Source organism: Pelodiscus sinensis, chromosome 3 (genome assembly GCF_049634645.1).
Source record: "Pelodiscus sinensis isolate JC-2024 chromosome 3, ASM4963464v1, whole genome shotgun sequence".
Taxonomy (NCBI): domain Eukaryota; kingdom Metazoa; phylum Chordata; order Testudines; family Trionychidae; genus Pelodiscus; species Pelodiscus sinensis.
In genome coordinates this window covers 5,552,717-5,571,150 of record NC_134713.1, presented here as the reverse complement: position 1 = coordinate 5,571,150, position 18,434 = coordinate 5,552,717, and the positions used below count along the sequence as shown (strand labels likewise).

At 49.7% G+C, this 18,434-nt stretch overlaps 1 protein-coding gene across 1 annotated transcript in view; it reads right to left on the bottom strand.

Moving 5' to 3' along the window:
• PNOC (prepronociceptin) overlaps window positions 1-18,434 on the bottom strand; it is a 46,839-nt gene that overhangs the window by 5,520 nt on the left and 22,885 nt on the right. The window lies entirely within an intron of this gene.

Here is an 18,434-nt window from a genome sequence, read left to right as displayed (position 1 = left end):
GCATGGAGCTCTGCCCATCCCAGGTCAATGGCATGAGATACAGTGTTGCTGCTTTTCTGACTTGAGTAGCAAGTTACATTTATTTTGGGGGCCTGTCAGGGCTGTTCCCTACTCTGGCACTCCGAGTGCAGAAGGAAGGGGCCCGCAAAAGACCTTAAATACCTCGCCTCTATAGGCTCTGCTTACAAAAAAACCTCCCCAGAGTCACAGATGCGCGGGCTCTGGAAGAGAAGCTGCCACCATCAAGTGATTTTAAAGAACCCTGAAAAAAAACAGGAGGGAGCACTTGAATTCCTTCCCTAGGGGTGCCCCAAGCTCTCCTGCCACTAGAGAGCTTGAGAAAAGAAACAAAAAACAACCAAAACCAAACTGTCTCTCTGAAAGCTGACCTCTCAGGCTAGGCAGCCACACATGTAGACCTGTTACCTTCCAGGACACAAGAATCAAATCATAGCCTTAAAAAGGTGATTTGATTAACAAAAACAAAAGATATCCTTAATAAAGCATGCTTGGTTGCTAGGTGTTACAGAGCAACCGAGAGAAACAAATTAGAACACAGAGAACATGGAATCTCTGGGTACAGCTTAAATAGTGAATGGGGGGAGAGCACAAATACCTTGATCATGACTAAACATACATTCCTCTCTCTCTCTATTCACGATCCATGCCCGTCCATACTTCAAGGCCCAGTTCATTCCCATATCCAAAATCCCTCATAGGCATGGTAATTCCGATCCCTGCAGCTGCTCTCTCCAGCCCTTACACACAGGACGAAGCAGCTAGGTATCTATATACAATTCAGATTTCAACCCTCTTTCCCATGGTCTTTCCTGGCTTTCTGCCAACACCCCCCTAGCTACCTGAGTTTAACCTTTTAGTCACTGGGGGTATGTCTACACTACCCTCCTAGTTCGAACTAGCGGGGTAGTGTAGACATACCCTGGGTGCTGGGCTGGCATTCCTCCTATCCATCACAGGGCCAGAGTAGGGTGACCAGATGTCCTGATTTTATAGGGACAGGCCCAGTTTTTAGAGTTTTGTCCTAGTAAAGGGATCTATTATCCCCTAGCTCCTGTTCCAATTTTTCACACTTGCTATCTAGTCACTAGAGGCCATAGGGATGTTTTAGCTGGAAGCAGAAATAGATGAAGTCTGGTATTTAGCTTGGATGCAATCTTGTTTATTTACAAGGAAGGTACAAAGTCCTGCTTCCCCAAAGGCAGGAGAAACCAAGAACAAAAAGAGCTTACAGCCCCCGGCTCTCTTGCTAACAGACCCACAAATGCACTCTCTAGGTTTTTCCATGGACACATTGTGCTCACCAGCTATTAACATAAGAACATTATATAAGAATGGCCATACTGGGCCAGACCAGAGGCCCATCTAGCCCAGTATCCTGCCTTCTGACAGTGGCCAATGCCAGGTGCCCCAGAGGAAGTGAACAGAACAGGGAATTATCAGATGATCCCTCTCCTGTCACTCATTTTCAGCCCCTGACAAACAGAGGCTAGGGACACCATTCTTACCCATTGTGGCTAATAAGTATTGATGGACCTGTCCTCCGTGAATGTATCTCGTTTTTTTTTTTTTGGAGCCCTGTTAAAGTCCAGGTCTTCACAGCATCCTCTGGCAAGGAGTTCCACAGGTTGACTATGTGCCACATGACGAAAAACTTCCTTTAGTTTGTTTTAAACCTGTTACCTGTTAATTTCTTTTGGTGACCCCTAGATCTTATATTATGTGAACAAGTAAATAACTTTTCCTTATTCACTTTCTCCGCACCGGTCATGATTTTATAGACCTCTCTCATATCCCCCCTTAGTCTCCTCTTTTCTAACCTGAAAAGTCCAAGTCTTTGTAATCTCTCTTCAGCTGGCTCCCATTCCAAACCCCTATTAATTATGGTTGCCCTTTTCCAAACCTTTTCCAATACCAAGATATCTTTTTTGATGTTAAGGCGACCACATCTGTAGGCAGTGTTCAAGATGTGGGCGTACCGTGGATTTCTATAGAGGCAATAAGATATCCTGTTTTATTCTCTATCTCTTTTTTAATGATTCCTAGCACCCTGTTTGCTTTTTTTTTTTTTTTTTTGACTGCTGTTGCATATTGAGTGGTTGTTTTCAGAGAACTATTCACAATGACTTCAAGATCTCTCTCTAAGTTAGTCCCCATTATTTTGTATGTCGAGTTGGGGTGTATATTGCTATTGTATATTGCTGAGCATTCTTGCTTTTTTTTGCCTCTGCCTCTCTTTCTCTGTTCTCAGTTTCTGTGTGTTCAGCTCACACCTTCCCCCCATCCCAGCCAACAACCAATAATCAGCAAAACCCTTCTGCTTGCTGTCCAAGAACCCCTGGGTGGGTTCTCACACCAAACACATTTCCCGGCTATCCTAAGGGAAGGGTAAATTCGCACTTTAACTTCAATGAGGTTTTAATTTCACCCATCACACAGCTGACTCCAGCTCATAACCGCAGCATTTACAATACAGAGTGTGCGCGACCACGGCACGCGTCCGCTGGAGGACATTTTGCAATGAATCTTTCGTCTCAGCGTCCTGGCAAAATGCATCCCCATCCACTTCATGTTGTACAGTGCTTCCCTGCAGCTGGAACTAGGTCCCATTCATGCTCATCCCTCTTGTCAGATCACAGCAGCCTGGGAAATGCCTGGGCATGTGTAACACCGAGGGTCTAATATGGCACAACAATTTGGCATTTCATTAGCCTTGGATAACTGGCTAAAAGATCTTGGAAGGTAACAGTTGTGCTCACTGGGGGGCTATTTAGACCCCCCCCCCCACACACAATCCCAACACTGAAGTATGCTTGGAAATTGTAGCGTTAACACCCTTCGGCCACGTCTACACTGGCCCCTTCTCCGGAAGAGGCATGCTAAGAGGCATTCCGAAAGTAGGAATAAGAGATCCTCCGGAAAAGGGCTTTATTCCGGAGGATCGCACCAGTCTAGACGCTCTTTTCCGGCTCTTCCCCAAGCTGGAAAAAAAGCGGCGGCCATGTTTATTTAAATCCCGCGGGGGATATTTAAATCCCCCGCGGATTTCCCTATTCCAAAGTTCGAAATTAGCATGCCTCTTCCGGAGAAGGGGCCAGTGTAGACATAGCTGGCTGTTTGGCAGCACCAATCGGTCTGCGCAGACGAGTCATAGACAACATTCAAACCTGATACGGGAATTATCCTACCACACGGAGCCTAACAGTAGCCAGGAACCTATTACAGCCCGACAGGCATCCCAGACTTTAGAGCTAGATTTTCTTCCCAGTTATGCAAAGCCAGAGTAACTCCACTGTGTGAACCAGAACTACCTCAAACCTGAACCAATCCTTTGCTGAGCTTTGGAGCTGCTCCTTAGCTTTCATTTGTTTAAAATGTGTCTGCTCGCTGGTTTTAGCCTGCTTGCTAGGAGAGAGGCTGAAACACACACGAGAGATGCTGTTCTCAACCTATGTCTGACCTGACGTTTCTCTGCAAGTCTGGCCCTGGGAGGCATCCATCAGACTTGAAAAAGCAATGAGGAGTCCTGTGGCACCTTATAGACTAACAGATTTATTGGAGCATAAGCTTTCATGGGCAAAGACCCACTTCGTTAGTCTATAAGGTGCCACAGGACTCCTCATTGCTTTTGCAGATTTAGATTAACACAGCTACCCCTCTGATACTTGACATCAGACTTGAGAGATTCCAAGAGATCAAATAAGCATCTGAGATCAAATAAGTTGGGATTGGTCCTGCCTTGGGCAGGGGGCTAGACTTGATGACCTCCTGAGGTCTCTTCCAGCCCTAGGATTCTATGACTCTATAAACTTCTGGGTTCTCGGACATGCTGCGTGACTTTGGGCATGTCTCAGTTTGCTGATCCATTGAGATGGCATGAAAGTATTTGCCTATCTGGGGCAGTTAATTTTCTCAGAGGAGCCACTTAATGAATTTTGGAAGATGGCCATGAGCCGGCTCCACCCCTGGAAGGAGTTGTGTCTGGGGTAGAAGGGGTGGGACTGGGGATTAGCCTCCCCCCAGAGTTGTCTGGGGCCAGAGGCTTTGAATTAAAAACACAGCAAAGTGCTCACAGCCCCCTGCCCTGCTGCTACCACGTTGCCTTGCAACCACCCAGGGCGGCTGTGGCTATTGAAAGGGTTCACAGTTCCAGCCCCTCTGCAACCAGGATTCATGAGCCCTTTAAATAGGATCCTGCTGCCTGAGCCACCCCCTGGAAATTCAGTGGCATGGGCAGCAGGATGTAAATAGAAAGCGGCCAGATGCAATCCATGGACCAGATCAAAGTGTTAGGCGGGTCACATCCAGCCCCCCGGGCCGCATCTTGCCCAGCCCTGCACTAGGCAGTCCCGTGGGTTGAAAAGCGCCTTCCAGAAGTGCCCAATGTATTAATTATCCAAACAGATCCTTAAGACTGGTCACTTCGTCCCTTTTGCCAGGCCTTATCTGTGGCTCCTCAGTCTGCTGATTGGGGAAACAGACAGCAACTGCTTCAAAAAAAAACCCCAACCCACAACTGTATCCATTCACTGGTGAAAATGATTCCTGTTTCCCTTTGAAGTGTGCACGCCGGTTCCACTCTCTCGCTGCCAATTACAGCTCTGTCCTTAATGCAGGCATCATCCGCGTCCGTCCTCCTTTTAACAGACCCACTCCTCCCCAGGCCAGGATGCACATCAAACAAGAGGTTAGTCATGGTTAGCAAGCTTTGTGTTGCTGACTTCAACCAGCCAACAGGGAAAACTGGCCCAGGGGAAAATAGGGGTTTGTGGGGTTTCTTTGTTCTCTCCCGATTTGGTCCTCACAATTTGACACACGCTGGGCCTGAATGACGCACCGGTTCCAGCAACGGTTCCCTTTGCTGCCACCCCTCCCTGTCGGCCGGCCTGGCTGTAAAGTGCCGATGTGACGCTAGGGTTGATTCCCCTGCTTTAGTGTTGGCGGGAAGGGGGTGTAATTACACCCCCACAGTGGCCTGTACCTTTGTCCTGTAGCTCTGCCATAAATCAGCGCCGCACGCTACTTAGCACGCCCCATCGCCACGCACTGATTCAAAGGAAAGAGCATCGGCATCTCCCCTCCCTCCAGCAGGGAGCTGTCCCCCTGTGCCCCAGCTATTATACCCCCCGGAGGTGGTCCCACGCAAGCACACGCAGAGGACAGCAAGTGAAGCATCACAGCCCTGCAAAGATCATGCAAAGGGGCGGTTTAGCAAATCAGCTCAACCATACTATCCATGGGGCCCCGCCCGCCCCCTGCCGCCTACGCCGCGGCTTCCCTTCCGAGCCACTGAGCAGGAATACAGGCCATGAGTGCTATTGATTGAGCTGATGGGTGCAAGGAGGGAGGGGGACCATCTGTCTCCTTCCCGCCCCCCCTCGGTGGCCCCCCTCAGACTGTCAGAATGAGAGCAGGTGCAATTTTTAATGCTTCATTTCCAGTCAGAGATAATGAAACGCCTTTGCTGCCGCTCAAGCGTACTTGCAAATGGCTTTCCACTCGCCGTTAGGGCACTGGTCTGTGTCCACATTAGGGACATTACATGCTCCACATGGCTTCCTCCAGAGAGTTCAGTGGAGCTCTACTGGAACAGGAGGCCCTTGTTGTCAGGGTGTCCTTGTCTCCGTCTCTCGCCTTAACTTATCCTTGGGGCTGCCTTTCAGGGCTCCCTGGCACCTACCAGTGAAGGCTGACACAGGGGCACTGACAGGGGGTGGAATGGGGGTGGGATATAAGGGTGGAGACTGTTCCAATGAATGCCACATGCCGGATCCTCGTCTCGCCCCTCCCCCACCCGTTCCTGTGTTTTTAATTTGCCAGCGCCATAATGGTAGGTCCTTCGCTGTGAACGGCGCCCCATTGAGCTATACCATCTGTGGAGCCGGCTCAGAGCAAACAGCTGATCTCCTTTTGCCTGCTAGATCTGCTCCACAGACTTCCTCTCCCCAGTGCTCTCCACCTCACCCCCAAAGTCCTGCCCCACACTGACAGCAAGTTGGTATGATGATGAAATTCTTGAGGTCAAGCCCATAACCTTAAGAACGTAAGAGCAGCTATACTGGGTGAGACCAACAGTCCATCTAGCCCAGTCTACCGACAGTGGCCAATGCCAGATTCCCCAGAGGGTGTGAACAGAACAGGGAATCGAATCATCAAGTAATCCCTCTCCTGCCGTCCATTTCCAGTCGCCGACAACAGAGGCTAGAACACCATCCCTACCCAACCTGGCTAATGGCCATTGATGGACCTAACCTCAATGAATTTATCTTGGATCTGAAGTTGGCTATGACATCATTAAGAAGCTTTACCAGCCAGCCTATTGGGTCACAACGCTTAGGGTGTGTCTAGACTACATGGCTCCGTTGATGGAGCCATGTAGATGAGGCAGGATGACAAAGGGAAATGAAGCGGTGATTTAAATAATTGCCGCTTCATTTAAATCAAAATGGCTGCCGCGCTGTTTGATCAGCTGTTTGTCGGCACAGCGCGGCAGTCTAGATGGGGATCTGCCGACCCCAGAACCCTTCGTCGGCAGATCCTTTATGCCTCGTGAAACGAGGCTTACAGGATCTGCCAACGAAGGGTTCTGGGGTCGGCAGATCCCCGTCTAGACTGCCGCTCTGTGCCGACAAACAGCTGATCGGCACAGCGCGGTGGCAATTTTGATTTAAATGAAGCGGCAATTATTTAAATCACCGCTTCATTTCCCTTTGTCATCCTGCCTCATCTACATGGCTCCATTGACGGAGCCATGTAGTTTAGACGTACCCTTAATGTTTTCAAAGTGTTGGGTGGGGCTTCACCTGCCCATGAGATGGAAGGAGACTTACATGGCTGATGCTGAGAAAATGTAGAGGTCCCATATCAGGTTCCAGTATAAAGTTCTCACTGCCAAAACCAAATCTTCTTTCTAACGCCTTGTCCACACTACCCCGATTAAACCTACGCAACTTCAGTTATGCAAATAGGGCTGTGTCTAGACTGGCAAGTTTTTCCGCAAAATCAGCTGCTTTTGCGGAAAAACTTGCCAGCTGTCTACACTGGCCGCTTGAATTTCTGGAAAAGCACTGACGATCTCATGTAGGATTGTCAGTGCTTTTCCGGAAATACTATGCTGCTCCTGTTCGGGCAAAAGTCTTTTTCCGAAAGACTTTTGCACAAAAGGGCCAGTATAGACAGCATAGTACTGTTTTCCGCAAAATAGCCCTGATCGCAAAAATGGCGATCGGGGCTTTTTTGCGGAAAACCGCATTTAGATTGGCCAGGGACGCTTTTCCACAAAAAGTGCTTTTGCGGAAAAGCATCCTGCCAATCTAGACGTGCTTTTCCAAAAATGCTTTTAACGGAACACTTTTCCGTTAAAAGCATTTCCGGAAAATCATGCCAGTGTAGACGAAGCCTATATAGTGTATCTGAAGTTGATGTACTTACCACAGTGTCTTCCACGACTCCAGCTACTCTCCTCATCCTGGTGGAGTACTGGAGTTGACGGGAGAGCGCTTGGAATTTGAGTGATCACATCTAATCAGACACGATAAATCGACCACCGGTGGATCAATCACTGCCGTGTCGATCCACTGTGTAGTGTAGACAAGCCCTAAGTCTATTAGGCCTTTCAATGTGGTATCTGCACCTCCCTCATTCAAGTCACCCATTGCGTGATGATACATTATTGTTCCAGTATCACACATTGGTCCACCGACATCATCCTGCCTTTTCTCCTCACAAGGGAGTTATTTCCAATGCCATTGCTCACTGGCATATCACTAGTCATCGTTACCAGCTGTCATTCATCTCCCTCCTGCCACCCTGTCAGGACCTGTCAGAACCGTATCTCATTGCAGAGCAAATCCAGTTTGTCATCATGCAAAACACTCTTCCTCGGTGCTCTGCTTGCATCCGGCTTGAAATAAAATGTGAGATGTTACCAGACACCACCCAGGGTCCCAGAATCCTGAGCCAACGGGAAGTTTACGCCCGCATTTATGTTTGGCTTTTCTTCCTCTTGCCTGGAGATATTCCCAACATAAAGAACTATCTCCACTCCCAATGGGCGTAAGATCCAACTACTGCCATCCCTGCTATTCAACTGTCTCTTTAGAGCAACTGTCTCTTTAGTACCAACCTTCTTGGCCTTTCGAGACTAACGAAACAGTCCTCGTTACTGCTGCACCTAGGAACAGGCTAGCTGAGAGACTGGAGAGAACCAGACCCTTTCCGAAACAGAACTGGTCTATTCCTAAGGGAAAAGCCGGGCCTTGTTTACACTGCTTTGACTTCAGTATCTATGCCCAGGTGCAACTGAGATCTGAATCTGACCTAGTCACTCTACAGAACAGGGAGGCTGGGTCCGTTTCCCCAATTCCTAGAGAAGGGCTCTCCTGCTACACGCTCTGTGCTGCAGGAGACTCAGCAATAAGAGGTACTGACAAGCTTATGGATAAGCTGCTTACAGACACAAACCAGACCTGATCTGCTGGGGAGACAGGAAATACCGAGCATGCTTCTGAGGTCATTCTGTGGGAAAAAAGCAGGTGGGAGGGAGGGCTAGAACCATTGTTCCCTCCCAACTTTTTCCCCCATCCATGTGCAGAATGAATTTTGTTATGTGCACTGAGGCATGTGCTGTGCATCACCACTAGAAACACATGCTGCTGGCTGTGGGTGCTCTGCTAATCAGCGGGGGTGGCATTTGAATCTCTCTTGGGTGGCCGCCCAAGTGCTCAGTTTACGGGGGACACTGGCTAGAACCACTTGTGGAGGGACGGGTGGGGCGGTGGTGGTGGTGGGGTGATGGGACTAGAGGGACCGTGCTCTAAATTTAAAAAGGAAAAAAAAATCACCTGTGAGCAGTCTTGAGTCTTAGCGGGGAACTTGTCAGCAAGTGAACCATAAGAACATAAGAACGGCCGTACTGGGTCAGACCAAAGGTCCATCTAGCCCAGTATCCTGTCTACCGACAGTGGCCAGCACCAGGTGCCCCAGAGAGGGTGGACCGAAGACAATGATCAAGTGATTTGTCTCCTGCCATCCCTCTCCAGCCTCTGACAGACAGAGGCCAGGGACCATATGCAAATGGGCAGGGTGAGCTGAGCATATGCAAATGTGTAGCTGGTTTGCCAATGGTTTCTCTTGATACAGAAAGGGAGAGCAGCCTCCTGTGCAGAGTGGTCCTGCTCCCATTGCAGTCACTGGCCCCGTGGGAGTGAGCTGATCAGTGAGCTACAGAACCCTAGGAACAGACTTGCTTTCTCACCTCCTAGCTCTTGTTTACTTCCCTCCCCACTCCTGGCCCTCTGACTTCCTCCTGCTCCAAATACCTGGTAGTGTAGCTGCCTGCCAGGGGCCACTCGTCGCGCCAGCTGCCAGCGGGGATTCTTCCAGTGCGTGCGTTCATTCCCCATCACCCCTCGTGATTGCCTGGGTTACTGAGCCGGAAAGCGGCCATCTGCCGGGTCCCTCACAGTAGGGCCATCCCCACGGCTTCTCCCAGACACAGCAGCAGGGAGCTGACAGAACCCCTCTCCCTGTCCGCCGTGCCCCGGAAGGGCGGTTGCAGGTGCAGCAGGCGAGGGCAGGGGTTAGTCACAGGGCTGAGGTGCCCAGACCACGGGAGAGCGCAGCGGGAGCTAGGGATGGGCGTTCAGAACTAACGTAAGGGGGCCTCCGCTGTGGTCCCTGTCTGTTCTCCTGGGGAGGGGGCGTCAGGAGCTGTGGAGACCCCATGCAGAGACCAAGTCAGCCAGCAGGCGTTGCTGCCTTCTCCTTCATCTCTTCTGGGCTCTCGGCTTTGAGGGAGTTAGCGTGAGCGGCCCAGGGTCACACTCAGCTCTGGGATAAATGAAAGCAAGCCCCCCTTTTCCCCCCAGTACCTAGGTGGTGCATTATATGGTCATGTGGTTCCCTGGGGCAACAGGAATATTCCTGGCCTGGGGGCCCTTCTCCGACAAAGTTTGGGGCTGAGTCTCTCCCCCAGCCTGCCTGCCGCCCCCATGTGCTCCCTTCTCTCCCTGGCTTGTACAACCCCCAGCTCCTCCTGCTGGCCCGGGTGATTTAAAACAGCCTGACCCCCCGCCTCCCCCACCAGTAGAACAGTGGGACTAGATGGGCTTCCTATGGCCCTGCAGTGGGGCGGGGGCTCCACACACTGCCCCTGCCCCGAGCACCCCTGCAGCCAAGGGGAAGCTGTAGTGGCAGTGCCTATGGGCAGCAATGCATGGAGACCCCCCCCCCCCCCCAACTCCTGCTTGGGTGCTCCAGGTAAGTACTGCACCTCCCATATTCTCCCCTACACACACCCCTCCCTCCCAGAGGCTGTACCCATTGCCCCCACCTCTCACACTCCCCGCACTCCCTCCAGCCCCCAAACTTCCTCCCAGAGCCTGCACCCCTCCTGTACCCCCATCCTCTGCCCCAGCCCAGAGACTGCACCTCTGATCCCCTCTGACACCCAAACTCCTTCCCAGAGCCTGCACCCCTCCTGTACCCCCATCCTCTGCCCCAGCCCAGAGACTGCACCTCTGATCCCCTCTGACACCCAAACTCCTTCCCAGAGCCTGCACCCCTCCTCACCTCCTGCCCCCAAATTTCATCCCAGAGCCTGGGGTAAACAGAAGTGCTTTATTGCCTACACATGTTTACCTGAGACATTCAACACAACATCCGAGTGGCCCCAAATTGGCCGTAGTCAGAACCTTTTATCATTTTAGTATGTTAATTCACAGGTCTATCACTACTTTTCCTAAAACTTTGTTTAGTAATGTTAACTCCCATAAACTGAATATTAATAAGCAAATCATGAATACAATTATACCCACCCCTAATTACTATCGATATAACGTCTAATTCAATCAACACCTTCTTATACTACAGACTAACAGGTTACAGAGATTACAAGGAATTTAACCCTGAAGATCTGTTAAGCAGAGCCAATGAGGATAAGCAAGAGACATAACAAAATAGAGCAACTCCATACTTATCTGGTCTCCTAGGCTACAAGAACGGGGATGGGGGAGGGAGGGAGGAGAGAACTTGTTTAAACAGCAGAAAGAACAATACTGGTTTTGACCAGACTCTTAATCTATCTTCCCAAACTACAAAAACAAAAGGAAAAAGCATGTTTAAAGGGCAATGCCTATCCTGGCTAGACCCCGAACCACCCAGAAGAGCAACTTCAGATCTATTAATTTTTACATACCCCCGGCAACAAGTAAATCCTGCTGAATCCAGTGGCCAGCTAAGAACGTCAGAATGGCCACATCTTTGGTCCATGTAGCCCAGTGTCCTGTCTGCCGACAGTGGCCAATGCCTGGTGCCCCAGAGGGAGTGAACACAACAGGGGATCATCAGAGCTCTGCAAGTCTCCTTCGACACGCAGCTAACATGTCTGCATGGAAGCTTTTGTTGGTCAAACCTGAAAGCAGAACACTTGTACGGAGAAGAGAATGATGGCTGGGGTGCCAACGTAGCCCCTCTACTACCACAGCCACGTGGGAGAAGTGAGAAAACCACCATCCTGCAACACACCATGTCAAGACTTGGCATGGGAGGATGATAGGCTGGCATTTCTGTGAGGGCAGAACTAGGGTGGTTTGGGGGCTTTGTCTAAGGAGCACCCAGCAAGGGAGCAGTACCATTTTGGCTTTGTAAAAAGGGATGGGGCTCTACCTTTTGGGGTTTTTTTTAATCTACACTGAGGTGTGATTCACAAAGGAGTAAGGACCCCGGCTTTAGTAAAGAGGTTTTCAAACAGTGGGGCCGGCCTCCCAACGGAGGCATGGGAATGGGTACGTCTAAACTACATGGGTCCGTCCACGGAGCCATGTCGATTTGTTTGTTCGGCAAAGGGAAATGAAGCCACGATTTAAATAATCGTGGCTGCATTTAAATTTAAATGGCTGCCCCGCTCTGCCGATCAGCTGTTTGTCGGCAGATCGGGGCAGTCTGGACGCTCCCCTGTCGATATGAAAGCCCTTTATCGACCTCCCTGGTAAACCTCATCCGACGAGGCATAACAGGGAGGTTGATAAACGGCTTTCAGGTCGGTGCGGGAGCGTCCAGACTAGCGCGCTGAGCCGACAAACAGCTGATCAGCTGTTTGTCGGCTCAGCACGGCAGCCATTTAAATTTAAATGAAGCCGTGATTATTTAAATGGCGGCTTCATTTCCCTTTGCTGATCAGCCTAATCTACATGGCTCCATCCATGGAGCCATGTAGTTTAGACACACCCAATGTGTCAAGGAAAGCATCAGCCATGTGCTTGTTTTTTTTAAAGAGCTCTGGCTCTCAAGCCTGGTTGGTCGGGCTTGTGCAGAAGGGATCCGTCCACCTGGCTTCCCTCCCCTACATTCCCTCACTGGGAGTGTGTCTAGACTACAGGGTTTTGTCGACAAAACTATACCGGTGTTTACACTGCCGCTGACATAACGACATAACGTCGACAGAACTCAGCAGTTTCGTCAATGGCGGTAAACCTCATTCTACGAGAAATAACGCCTTTTGTCGACAGAGTTCTGTCAACAGAAGGCGTTATTGCATCTACACTGCCCTTTGCGCCTACCAAACTGGGTGGGGTTGCAACTTCTTTGGAGGATAGGGACATAATTCAAAATGACCTTAGCAAGTTAGAGAAATGGTCAGAGGTAAACAGGATGAGGTTTAATAAAGAGAAATGCAAAGTGCTCCACTTAGGAAGGAACAATCAGTTCCATACATACAAGATGGGAAGCGACTGTCTAGGAAGGAGCATGGCGGAAAGGGATCTAGGGGTCATAGTGGACCACAGGTTGAATATGAGTCAACAGTGTGATGCTGTTGCAAAAAAAGCAAATATGATTCTAGGTTGTATCAACAGGTGTGTTGTAAGCAAAACTCGTGAAGTCATTCTGCCGCTCTACTCTGCACTAGTTAGGCCTCAGCTGGAGTACTGTGTCCAGTTCTGGGCGCCACATTTCAAGAAAGATGTGGAGAAATTGGAAAGGGTACAGAGAAGAGCGACAAGAATGATTAAAGGTCTAGAGAACATGACCTATGAAGCCAGGCATCATGAACTGGGCTTGTTTAGTTTGGAAAAAAGAAGATTAAGGGGGGACATGATAGCGGTTTTCAAATATCTAAAAGGGTGTCACAAGGAGGAAGGAGAAAATTTGTTCCTCTTGGTTTCTGAGGACAGGACAAGGAGTAATGGGCTTAAAGTGCAGCAGGGGAGGTTTAGATTGGACATTAGGAAAAAATTCCTAACTGTCAGGGTGGTCAAATATTGGAATAAATTGCCAAGGGAGGTGGTGGAATCTCCCTCTCTGGAGATATTTAAGAACAGGTTAGATAGACATCTGTCAGGGATGGTGTAGACGGAGCTTGGTCCTGCCTTGAGGGTGGGGGGCTGGACTCGATGACCTCTCGAGGTCCCTTCCAGTCCTATGATTCTATGATTCTATACACTGTCATGTCGACAAAGTGGCTTGCTGTGTAGAACTGGATGTAGTCTAGACACTCTTTGTCGACAGAAGCTTTGTGGACAGTATGGGTACGTCTAAACTACATGGCTCCGTCATCACGAGGCATAAAGGATCTGCCAACGAAGGGTTCTGGGGTTGGCACATCCCTGTCTAGACTGCTATGCTGTGCCAACAATCAGCTGATCGGCGCAGCGCGGAGGCCATTTTGATTTAAATGAAGCGGCGATTATTTAAATTGCACCTTCATTTCCCTTTGCCGACCTGCCTAATCTACATGGCTCCGTTGATGGAGCTATGTAGTCTAGACACACCCTATCTGTTGACAAAACTTCTGTCGACAAAAGCCTATTGTCTAGACATAGGGTACGTCTAGACTACATGCCTCTGTCGCCAGATAGATTAGGCTATCAGACATAGGAAAATGAAGCGGCGATTTAAATAATCGCCGCTTCATTTAAATTTACAGGGCTGCCGCGCTGAGCCGACAAACAGCTGATCAGCTGTTTGTCGGCTCAGCGCGATAGTCTGGATGCGCGGGTGTCGACATCAAAGGTATTTGTCGACCACCCAGGTATGCCTCCTGGGAGAGCTTCTAGACTTTCTTTCGAAAGAGCGGCTCGCTTTTTCGAAAAATCTGCTTGTGGTCTAGACGCTTTTTTTTGAAAGAGGCTTGTAGTCTAGACGTACCCTATGTGACTAAGGAGAGGGATGTGACTAAGTATGGGACTGAGCACCTCTGAGCACGCCCTGTGTGAACTGAACGTCTCCAGATGCCTGAGCAGATTCAGACTGAGCTGTATGTTCATGGAGTTGAGCCAAGTACTGTGCCTGACTCCTCATACTGAGTTGTATGCTTCTGCAGACAGGGCCATCCCTAAGGGAGTGCAGGGCTTGGGGCAACCCCATCCCCAGGAGTGGGGACTGGGGCAACCCCATCTGCTCCCGGCCCTGTCTCTGCTTATCTCCTCCCCCACCCCCCACTCCACCTCTTCCCTGAAGCCCCACCCCGATCCACCCCAATCCCAGGGCTGCAACAGGGGTCGCTCTCTCTCTCCCACCACTCACAGTGACCCAGAAGCCTGCTCTGTTCACTCGGCTTCACCATGATTTCCTAAGCATCAGCCTGCCGCAAAGGTTGAGAAGATCCATGTCTGGTTCCCAAATCACTGGGCTGGGCGAGGTGGAGGCACCGTGGTCAGCTGATGGCTTGGGCATGGAGACGTGATTGTCCAAGGTGGCTTGGCAAGTTAATGGCAGAGCCAGGTTGGGAGTACAAGACTGTTGAGTCCTAGGTTAGTGCCTCACCACTGGTCCACACTCCTCCTGCGGCTAACAGGAGCCCTGAGGGTCCCTAGAAGGACCACAATAAGAGGTTTGCTGATGCAGAAGGCACCTCCTGCGGGCCAAACTTGGCATATCTGGTGAAGGGTGAAGCATCCTGCAGGGGGCATTCAATGCAAGGAATTCATCCTGTGAAATCTACCCAAGTGACACCAGACTTGTCACCGTGACAGGCACGAGTGAAATACTGCAGTGATGTATTGGCTAGGGCTTGTTAAGAAATGGAAAGGGGAGGGGGAAATCAATACCTATCAAGTAGGAAAGACCAATAGGGAAAGAAAAGCGCCAACCACGGCCGCCCCAGAGGATCAATAGTGAGAACCAGAAAGCATTATGAACTGTGAAAAAGTACTGGCCAAAGTCTCTAATGGCTCTCAGGCCCGTGTGCTCTTTAATCAAGCGTTGAAGGCAAGTCTCATTTTGCGGCACGACAGACTAGAAAGATGGGAGCAGCGATCACCAAGGAATGAGAAGATACTGATCTAGACACAGACATTTCCCTTGGGACGCTGGAGACTGATCCAAAGGCCTATTCACCGCCTTTCAGGGTCTGGCCCTTCATTTCCGTCCTTGGGTAGGGAGGATAGAAACGTCCTCTCTTTCCTCTCCTTCCAGCCCGGTTCTGCTCCGCTCCACGTGTGTGATCTGCATCAGGAGATGCTCAGAACTAAGTAATGCTCGTTAATTAGTTTACACGTCGAATCAGATCAGAACGCCACCGTGTGTCGGCCCAGTGAGCCTCATTGGTCTTGACAAAGGCAAGTTTCGTTTGAACGCGTGAAGCTGAGTCCTGAGGGACAAACAGCTGGCAACGGGGATGAGTTGTGGAGACAAGCTGGATGGGGGGGATGACTCAAGAGACCAGCAAAGCTTAGCGTTGTTCTGAAAACGTGTCTAAAGTCTAGAGGATCAAGTTACGCGCCAGCTCTCAGGGCTCCTGTCTGTGAGGGGTCGGCGCGCCGGGTCTGACACGCTGATTCATTCTTTTCCAATTAAAATTTTCCGTTCGGAAGGCACTTGGTGTTAGCTTGACAGCCCTGGAGTCTGAAGTCCTCTGGTAAGTTAGTGGCAGAACATGTTCTGCAGAAGGAGTGGTCATGCCAGCTTCCTCCATCGCCACACCTCAGCTTTGCCCAGCAGAGGTCGCCTCTGGGACTCAGATGGCCATTCACTCCCTCTGGACTCGGACCACGCAGCCGGGGGATGCTGAGAAAGGGGGCCAGCTAGAGTCCATTATGTTGGGGGTATCTGGACACTGGGACTGAAGGTAAAGAAACCAAAAATGTTTCACAGAGGTCACCTGGGTTAGGTTTTGTTGGTTTTTTTGTTTTGTTTTTTTTGCGGGGGGAGGAGGAAATCAATACACTAACATAAGAACGGCCGTATTGAGTCAGACCAAAGGTCCATCTAGCCCAGTATCCTGCCTTCTGACAGTGGCCAATGCCAGATGTCCCAGAGGGGAATCATCAAGCAATCCCTCTCTTGTTAACCATTTCCAACCTCTGACAACAGAGGCTAGGGACACCATTCCGGCTAATAAGTATCGATGGACCTAACCTCCATGAATTCATCTAGCTCTTTTGTGAACCCTGTTAAAATCTTGGTCTTCACAACACCCTCTGGCAAGGAGTTCCACAGGTTGGCTGTGTGCTGCATGAAGAAATACTTCCTTTTGTTTGTTTACATGTAAAAGAGGATGCGTCTTAACATACTTCAGAGTATAACATACTTTGTGAATAAAAAGTCTCCAAGAGGGCACTGTCTGTAACATTAAAAACAATGAGTAGTCCTGTGGCACCTTAGAGACTCACAAAATATATTAGATCAGGAGCTTTCATGGGTAACCCATACTTCATGAATGAAACTGGAACGTGACCAATGCCTTTATTCCAAGCTGTGGGTTGCGGCAACAAAAGGGGTCAGAATAGCGAATGTTTGGCTTACACCACTGAGACTGTGAACTCTTTGGGTCAGAGGCTATGTCTTTATTGTGGGTTCCTACAGTGCCTAACCAAGGGGCCCTGGTTTATGACTGAGGCTTGCCGGTGTCCCATTAATGCAGATAATGAAGGATCACCCAGACATTTTGGCTACGTCTACACTGGCATGATTTTCCGCAAATGCTTTTAACGGAAAAGTTTTTCCGTTAAAGCATTTGTGGAAAAGAGCGTCTAGATTGGCACAGACGCTTTTCCGCAAAAGCACTTTTTGCGGAAAAGCGTCCGTGCCAGTCTAGAGGCGGTTTTGCGCAAGAAAGCCCCGATCGCCATTTTCACGATTGAGGCTTTTTTTGCACAAAACAACACCGCGTTGTCCACACTGGCCCTCTTGCGCAAAAGCATTTGCGCAAGAGGGCTTTTGCCCGAATGGGAGCAGCATAGCATTTCCGTAAGAACACTGACAATCTTACATGAGATCGTCAGTGTTCTTGCGGAAATTCAAGCGGCCAGTGTAGATAGCTGGCAAGTATTTCCACAAAAGCAGATGCTTTTGCAGAAACACTTGCCAGTCTAGATGCAGCCTTTGGGTTTACACAGCTGAGGCTGGAAATGAGGCAAGAGCAGCTTCTCTTGAGTATTTAGCATGTCCAGTTCTCACTGCAGTTCATGCAGGAAACAGAAGAGGGATGGGAAAGTTCACCCAACCCCAACAGAAACTGAGGCGAGCCCATGGGGGAGTGCTGCTCCCTTGAAACTGGTACAAAAGGGAAATGCTTTCCGTGGGGCACCCCTTATTGTAACTCTAGTTCAACCCCTGGCGTGTGAAGGCAGAGAGGATATTGAATTCCAAAATCAATATGAGTAATTGGAACCCAGCCCACCAGAGCAGTCCCTGTTTAGTCTGGACAGCGGACTATGTCAGTCTGAAATCAGAGACACAATCACGGTAGTGCATTAGATTCCCTCAACTCTGCCGCCTAAACCCTATGACAGGTGGGGGGGTTGGCATCAGGATTTATACACCTCTTCCAGGGTGCAATTTAGGGAGGGAGGGAACAAAGCTTGAAGTCAAGCGCCACCCATCATAAGGGTTAGGGGATCACCAAATGAACTACGGGTCATCAAATGAAATTAATAGATAGCAAGTTTAAAACAAAAGGAAGTGTTTCTTCATGCAATGCAGAGTTAACCTGTGGAACTCCTTGCCAGCAGATGTTGTGAAGGCCGGGACTTTAATGGGGTTAAAAAATACAAGCTAGATAAATTCACAGAGGATAGGTCAATCAATACTTATTAGCCAGGATGGGTCGGAATGGTGTCCCTAGCCTCTGTTTGTCAGAGGTTGGAAATGAGTGACTTGATGATTACCTGTTCTGTTCATTCCCTCTGGGGGCATCTGGCATTGGCTACTGTGAGAAGACAGGATACTGGGCTAGACGGATATTTGGTCTGACCCAGTATGGCCGTTCTTATGTTCTCCTCTTCCTGTGTAAATACAAATCCTTGGAAATTCTTTCTCGACACTGGACACCACGTATTAGGAGCTACCATGACCCATCCCAAAGGGCATCGTATCAGCCTCTTCCCATTGATTACTAATTTGCTCCAAACAGGAATTAAAACCTGCTCTGTGATGCTCCTTGAACCCGACCGTAGCCCCCTGTTGTGGGAACCCTT